An 8,226-nucleotide genomic window follows, 5' to 3' on the forward strand; every position below is an offset into this window, starting at 1 on the left:
ACTTGTGGGCAGAAGGGCATTTTGCTTTGTCTTGCCCCTGAGGAAAGCATGTACAGGTGCCTGCTAAAGTGGAGGTAGTCCATCCAAAATCATAGGTCAGGCACTGAAACTCTGGCAGAAGGGTTGGGTTTCTCTGAACTTTGAGTGCATTTAGTCTGTCACTTCTGTATTCTTTGTGGCAACTGAAATGCTAACTGCATCAGGTTCTCACAAAGGTGATGCCAACATGCAGTGCTTCATCTGTGTCTCGTTAGAACCTGGAAACTATCATTAATTTGGCCAGCAAACATGAAGCCACTGTGGCACTGTGGCACTTGGGACAGCAGAGCAGACAGCTGAGTGAGCAGGGTGCTTGTGTTCTCTTTTGCTGACAGTGAGAGCATTTCTAGCAGTAACATTCAGTGCTCCTTTAAATATGGATTTGCAAAAGGCTGCTATGCAGAAGTGCTTTAAAAGTGTTGTAGTGACCTGCAGGGCAGCGTTGGGTGGTGAAACATGTACTTCTGGAAAGCAGGCCGTCATCCTCATGCTTGTGCTCTGAAATTCAATAAAGAGAGTCCTCAAAGAGCTGGTGGGCAACACAGTTTGGAATTATGTGTTTTGAATTAGCCACAACCCAAATATGAAGCACCACATACGTGTGCCTGGTTTGGTATCTTTATTACCATTTGCTCTGGGTCATTGCCATGTACCACAAGAGCGCTTTTGTCTTCACAGAATCACTGAATGCATCTGGGTGGAAGAGACCTCAGAGACCATCCAGCACTGAAGGCTCAACACTAAACCATGGCCCTAAGCACCAGGTCCACACACTGCTGGAACACCCCCAGGGAGGGTGACTCCAGCACTGCCCCAGGCAGAACATTCCAATGGCTGAGAACCCTCTCTGGGAATAAATATTTCCTAGTCTCCAGCCTGAACCTCCCCTGGTGCAGCTTGGCACCATTTCCTCTGCTCCTGTCACTTGCCACCAAGGAGCAGAGGCTGCCCCCTCCTCACTCCAGCCTCCCTTCAGGGAGCTGTAGAGAGCAGCCTCAGCCCCCTCAGCCTCCTCTTCTCCAAACTGAACACTCCCAGCTCCTTCAGATGCTACTCATAGCCCAGGTGCTTCAGGTCCTTCTCCAGCCTCAATGCCCTTCCCTGGACATGCTCCAGAACCTCAGTGTTACCTGGTGGAAAATTCACAGTCAGTTGCTATGTGCAGGGGTTACATTGTGCTCTCTCAGGCAAGAGTGAGGGGAGCTGGATAGCCTGTGAGCCAAAGCTGGGTTTGTGAGATTTCCAGTGCCTCCTGGTTTCGGCTGGGCCAGAGGCAGTGCAAACACAGATCTGCCTGCTTGGAGGCTTCTCTGAAAGCAGGATGTGTAGAAGCACAACATTGTTTTATTTAAAGTTAACCAAACATTCCTGAACCTCAAAAGAGGTTTAGTTTGGGTTTGGGGAGGAGATGTGGGCAGTTGGTTCAGTGCCTACTTTAACAGTTTGTTTAACTCTAGTATTAGGGACAGATTTTGCTGCTTCAAGCCATGGTGCATGCTGTGGAAGTGCTGCCATTTAGGCAGCAGGGCATGCCAGCTTCCAAGAAGAAGTACAATAATCCATGGACACAGTAAAGGTTCATCAAGACAGCTCAAAACAATGCAGTGTTCCTGTTTTGAGGCACCTCAGTGACATTCCTGTTTTCCACCTTGAAGTTTTTTTCATTCTGGTGCTCACACTTAACTCCTTGCAACCTTGCCCATCTTTTCCCACCACCCCTTCACTTCCTACAGCCAGGTGAGTCCACTTCCACTACAACTTGAACAACTCTCACTTGGCATTTATTGCAGTAGGAGCTCAGCACCTGCAAACCTATTGGATCTGACCTGGAGTCAGTAGCCTCATCTCAAGTGCCAGAGCAGTGCCAGCCATAACCAAAGGAGAGAGCAGCATGCACTGAACTACAGGTAGGTGAGAGCAGCACTAGCTCAGGGGCAATTGCTGATGCTGCAAAATCCCAGTTGATGAGAGGTCTCAGAGTTGCTCCTGTATCTCCTGCATTCCCAGCCACAACCTGATGCTGGAGGCAAGCTGTCTGTCCCACAAGGACAGAAAAGCACGTCAGGAAATCATCAGCTGCTCCCTAGCTGTGAGGAATAAAGATTTCAGAAGAGCACCCACACAACATGGCAGAGGCCCTTGACTGTAGAGACCTCAAGGCCTTCCTCAACTACCTTTCCAGGAGGCATAGAGTACAGCATGGGCTTGAACACATGCACATGTAATCTTCACACCTGCACTTAGGCATAGAAGCAAATGAAGCAAGCTTGGAAGGCTCTTTAAAGAGTCAGAGGAGGGGCAGAAAAGGTTGTGATCCAAAGAGCAGTCTCAGAGAAGAGTGACAGGTAGGTAGAATTAGAATACTGAGCTGCTTGCTGTGAAGCTGCTGGGGTGCATTTCCAAACCTTGCTGGTTTAACACATCCCAGGGTAAAGGTCCAAGTGGTGTGACATGGGCATTTCAGCACAGAGCCTGAAACTGTCCTGAATGAAATGCTGCACCTGCTTCCAGTGTGAGGTTTTGTTTGAAGGAAGGACAAAGAGCCCAGCAGTGCACATTTTGCACTGGGGGTGTTGTTCATGTGCTCAGCACCCAGCCATCACCCTTCATTTGCCTCATCTCAGCCTTCACTGAAGGGGCTTGAGGGGAGAGGGAGATGGAGAGGGAGAGAAGAAGAGAGGGAGGAGGAGAGGGAGGAGGAGGAGAGGAGAGGTTTGGAGAGGAGAGGTTCGGAGAGGAGAGCAGAGGTTTGGAGAGGAGAGGTTCGGAGAGGAGAGGTTCGGAGAGGAGAGGTTCGGAGAGGAGAGGAGAGGTTCGGAGAGGAGAGGTTCGGAGAGGAGAGGAGAGGTTCGGAGAGGAGAGGAGAGGAGAGGAGAGGAGAGGTTCGGAGAGGAGAGGAGAGGTTCGGAGAGGTTCGGAGAGGTTCGGAGAGGAGAGGAGAGGAGAGGAGAGGAGAGGAGAGGAGAGGAGAGGAGAGGAGAGGAGAGGAGAGGAGAGGAGAGGAGAGGAGAGGAAAGGGGCCTGGCAAGACAAGGCTGCTCGTCTCTCCCTGCTGGAGTTTTCCCCATGCTTGCCCAGCACCGATAAACAACTTTGACGTTCCTCAAACAGCAGCAGCTGAGTTGCCAGCTCTGTGTTACAGCCCATGTCATGCTGAAGGAGAGGCTTAGGTTTCACCCTCTGCACTAAAATTATCGTTCAGGCTGTGCCAGAGACTCAGTTTTGGTTTTGGAAACCAGCAAACAATGCCCCAGAGAAGTAAGGGAATAATTAAGTAAATAAAATGACAGAGAACCATCTTTGTCTGCCTCTTTTCAGCCTGTTCTATGCAAGGAGATTTTGGATGGATTAGACCTTTCAGGCTCACTCCAAGGAAGCACCAAACATTTGCACCTCAAGCTGAAGTGGATAGCTTGAGCACAAAGTCATCTCAAGCTGGTGGCAATCAGCAGCCAGGGCTTATGACCCTGTTCCTTCCTTCCCAAACTTCTTAGTGCTGAACCTGGACACCAGAAGCACCTAACCCCCATTTCATTTCCACCTTGTGCTAGCTCACACTGCCAGAAGGATGTTGCCCTTAGGATTATTTGTTCCAACAGTCTCACTCTCACAGATGTGGATGGAAAGGACAGATGGTCCCTGTGGGAAGCAGGAAGACAAATCATCAGAGGCAGAAGCCCAGAGGCAACCAAGGCAGGACACATCCCAGGCACCTGCTGCCTCTCCCACCACACCAGCCACCCGAGCTGCACTGGCCAGACAGCCACTCACAGCAACTAAGGCAGGGCAAGCAAAGTGCTCTCACACTTCAAAGACAGGGGCCAGAGCTGTCTGGATTAGAGCAGCTCTTGCATGATGTCAGAGGTGCTGCTCAGCAGTGAAATCTCCCTCTCTGGAAGATCTTTTTTAAGAGCAGGAGGGAGTGTTGGATTTTGCCTCCACAGCAAGTCCTGTCCCAGCCAGCCAAAAGCACCAGGCAAGGGTGGCCAAGCACAACATCTTTCAAGCTTCCTCCTGGAGCTCTACATGGCTCTCAAAAGGCTTTACAGGAGGAAGACATCTGTGGGGTGTGTTTGGTCAGGTGTCTCCAGCACTACGGTGAACTTTGGGCCGCCTGAACCCAAGGCTGTGAGCAGAATCATTGCCCTTGGGTGCTGGAAACACCCTCAGGGCCCTCCTGTGGAGCAGGCATTCCCAGGAAAACCTTTGGGATGGGATGTAAAGCCCAGGTCAGGCTGTCCTGGTTCAAGGGAAAGAGAAGCCAAGGAATTGTTCAAGAAGAAAGCCAAGCAACACCTGCACTTGCCCAGAAACCTTCCAGCCCCACTGACTACAGGAATGATCTTTTCTTTCTGATGTGGCAAGCAGTGCAGTTAGCTAGGAACTTGATACTCTCAGCCTGGATTGCTGCTGGATACAGCACAGTACAGGAATGCAATTAGTGCAGTAGAGCTAATTGTTTCAGGATGTGCTGCTTCAGCGCTCACTTGCATTGTGGGGCCCTTTGCAGAGAGGAAAGCACAGCCCTCAAACACCCTGGCTACCAGTTGGGTATCAAGTGTGACTCAAAGCATCTGATAGAGCCTCTAAATTCCATGCAGCCTCAAGTCCTTGCTCCTGACAGGCTGCTTTTGCCCCAGAGACCTCTCAAGGGGAGAACTCACGGCAAGAGAATTCACCTCCAGCCTCTCTGCTTGCCTATCTATCAGTTCCACATGCGGACAGGTGCAAGGGCCTGTCCTGTCACACTGAGCTGGCATCAAAATGTTGAGATTCTTTAATCAGCAGAGCAGAAGTAGCCTGGCAGCTTACTGCACCTACTGCTCCAGTTCTGCAATCCGATTAAAGGCCAAGCGTGTGCTAGAAGGTTGTGTTCTTTCATTCATTACAAATAAAACGTTCCTTTGTACCTCAGTGACACAATCTGGAACTTCAGCACACCAGCATCTGCAGGTGGTTTCAGGTGGCTCTATGAAAAGCAAACTCTTCAGCCCTTCCTTGAGGCTCTCCAGGCACATAGGAGCTGTCTCGCTTCTCTTTATGCTTTGGGATGTCCCTGAGGGTTTTTTGCCTTCCTCTGCAGCACTTAGCATGGGCCCTTGGCAGGCCTCTTTTGGGCTGCTCTGGCCAGGTGCCTCCTGCTCCTGTTCCACCAAGGTGGCCCTCATGACCCATATAGGTGAACCCTGTGCTCTGCATCTGGGGGGAGGAACCTTTCTAGGCTCCCAGGAGTGGGAAGATTCTGTGAGTTCCCCAGGGGTTGTTTCTTTTACTCTGTAGCATTGAGCACAGCCCCTTGTCAGGGCTTCTCCAGGCCATTTTGGCTCAGTTCTTTCTGCTGCTCTGGCACCTTCAAGGCACCACTTGTGCCCTGGCTCTCTCAAGCTCTCTTGCCCAGTGCAAGCTTGCAGCAGGAGCCAGCTCTGCTCCTTCCTTGGCTCTGTATCCCCAGGGGTTCTGGCTTGTGCACAACAGCCTGTGCTGGAAGGGCTCCAGGCTTGCTGCCCCATCCAGAGCTGTCACTTTCCAGCTCTACCTGCCCGCAACACAAGCACAGGGCAGGTACAAGAGCACTTTTCCTGTGTCCCCATCCACAGAGCACAGTGGTGGTGCAAGTTTTGGAAGGCAAAAAGCAGTCACCCACACATGCCATACTTTGGAAAACACCAGGCACCTCTACTTTTGTGTGTGAGTGCTGCTGATCCTCTGTCTTGCTCTTCAGGAAAGAGATGCTGCTTAGCCTGTGTTCCTGCTGCCATATTATTTGGGTGTTTGTATCCTAAGTCACACAGGACACTGGTGCTAGTCCTTTCTTCTCCAAAGATAAAAGGAAAAAAGAATTCAGAAGCAAAGGAGGAAAAATAATTATGAACCAAATGTTTGGGATTTCCTCTTTTCCAATGCCAAAATAGAAATTCCTGTGAAACAAATTAATTACCAGAAAAATAGACAAAGTCACATCCTTAAATTCGTTGAGTTTGTTCTAGAAAGAGCCTCCTTTGTGCATCACTCATCAGTTATTTGCTTTCCTGTTTCTGGCAAAGGTTAATATTTTGTAGTTAATTTGTGGGGCTTGTTTTTTGTGGTTTTTTTTCAAGATCAGTTACATATTTTCAGAACGGTTTCATCCTCTGTGGGTTGACCCTGCATCTGCCTCTGGGCTGAAAGAGGCTGGGTTCAGCTGGCACCCCTTCTTTTGGCTCCAGGAAGTTCCATTGTTTGGGTTATTCTACATGGTAGGCTTCAGGAAGGACCTGTGGTCCAAGTGAGGTATGTCCTCTGAAGGAATGATGTTTACAGACCAGCATGTTCGTGCTCTGCAGCAGCTTGGGTGAAGGACACTCACCATGAAGATAAAACAGCCCACAATGCAAGATACTGCAAGAAACTCCATGGGCAAACATGCCTGGAGAGGTGGAGCTCTTAGAATCATAGGATCATAGAATCAACCAGGTTGGAAAAGACCTCAGAGATCATCAAGTCCAACCTATCACCTAATGTCCAACCTATTACCTAATAATGGCATCCACCATGCTGGATGCCACCTGCTGTGCCATTAACCCCTTGTCACAAGGGACATGGGAGTGAGCCAAAAGTTGGTGTTCCCTGTGCAGTGCCAGTAGCAGGCAGCTCCCCACAAGACAGGGGATTTGTGACTTTCTGCTTGGGCTATCAACCACCATCTCCAAGCAACCTGTTCCAGGGTGTGACCACCCTCTCTGTAAAGAAATGTTTCCTTCTGTCAAGCATGAACTTCCGCTGCTGGACACAGCTTTGAGCCATTCCCACATGCCCTGGCGCTGGGCAACAGGGGGAAGAGATCAGCACCTCCCTCTCTGGTGCCCCTCCTCAGGAAGCTGTAGAGAGCAGTGAGGTTGCCCTGCAGTCTCTCCCAACTAGCCAAACCCACCATGTGTTCAGCCACTCCTCAGAGGACATGCCCTTCAGGCATCCCACCGGCTTTGCTACTCTCCTCAAGGACCTTATCATCCATGTAGATCCATATGCAAGCCTTTTCTTCCTCAGAAGATTCAACCTCACCTCCCAGGTCAGTATCATCAGTGACTTTGCTAGTGGAACATTTCACTCCTGCATGCAGACCACTGATAAAATTGTTGAGCAGAACTGGCCCTAGAATTGAGCACTGGGGAAGAGCCCCAGTCACTAACCTCCAGTCTCAGTCTAATATGAAAGAAAGGTTGACATCTGCTCATGAAACTCATTTCTATTTTGATGTTCCTTTGTAGCAAATCCTGGCAAGGACATCAGTGAGTGTGGTGTTCAGTGCCATGGTATAAACCTTCAAAATACATTCCTTTGAACTCCCATGGCCCTGGTAGGGGTCTTCTGAAGTTAATCACAGCATCTCCAGTACAGAAGGCTTTGCAGATGATGTGAGCTCATTCTCATTCTGTGCTTAGTGTTGTTTCCACAGGGTCTAAAGATGGAGAAGTTCAAAAGCAAGTGGATGGCTAAATCACCAAGGAGATATAAAAGAGTGTTTTCATGGGATCTATAAAACTTCTCAAGAGGTTCTAAAATTACAGATAGCTGCCCTGGCCAGGTTTGATGCTAGCAGTCAATAAACTAATCTTACATTTTAATACTGTCTTTAAAGGGGTTTATTTTTCACTTGGGATGTGGATGACTCACAGCAATCAGGAGGCCCAGAAGACTATGGGCCAGGTCTTTCTGAGGCACAAAGTGGTGTCAGTCCACAGCATCCAGTGGAGCTATTCTGGCTGGCTTTGAGTGAGCTACTGACTCTTACCTACCATTTGCTGTTTGTGAAATCCAGGCAAAAAGCCCTTGCTGGGTGTGGGGATGTTGGGAAAACTCCAAGGCCAAACTGAAGAGCTTTCCATTATCTTGGTTCAGTTTTATCTCTGTTTTCACTGACCTCAGCCATGGCACCCTGATCACAGAATCACACAGAGGCACAGAACATTAGGGGTTGGAAGACATCTCCAGAGGTCATCGAGTCCACCCCCACCCCCTGCCAGAGCAGGATAACCCAGGGCCAGACACACAGGAACACATCCAGGCAAATTCTGAAAGTCTCCAGAGGAGGAGACTCCACAACCTCTCCTGCAGCCTGTTCCAGTGCTCCATGACCCTTACCATAAAGTGTCTGCTTGTGTTGAGGTGGAACCTCCTGCGTTCTAGCTCATACTCACTGTTCCCTGT

Source organism: Dryobates pubescens, chromosome 38 (assembly GCF_014839835.1).
Source record: "Dryobates pubescens isolate bDryPub1 chromosome 38, bDryPub1.pri, whole genome shotgun sequence".
NCBI classification, from domain to species: Eukaryota; Metazoa; Chordata; class Aves; order Piciformes; family Picidae; genus Dryobates; species Dryobates pubescens.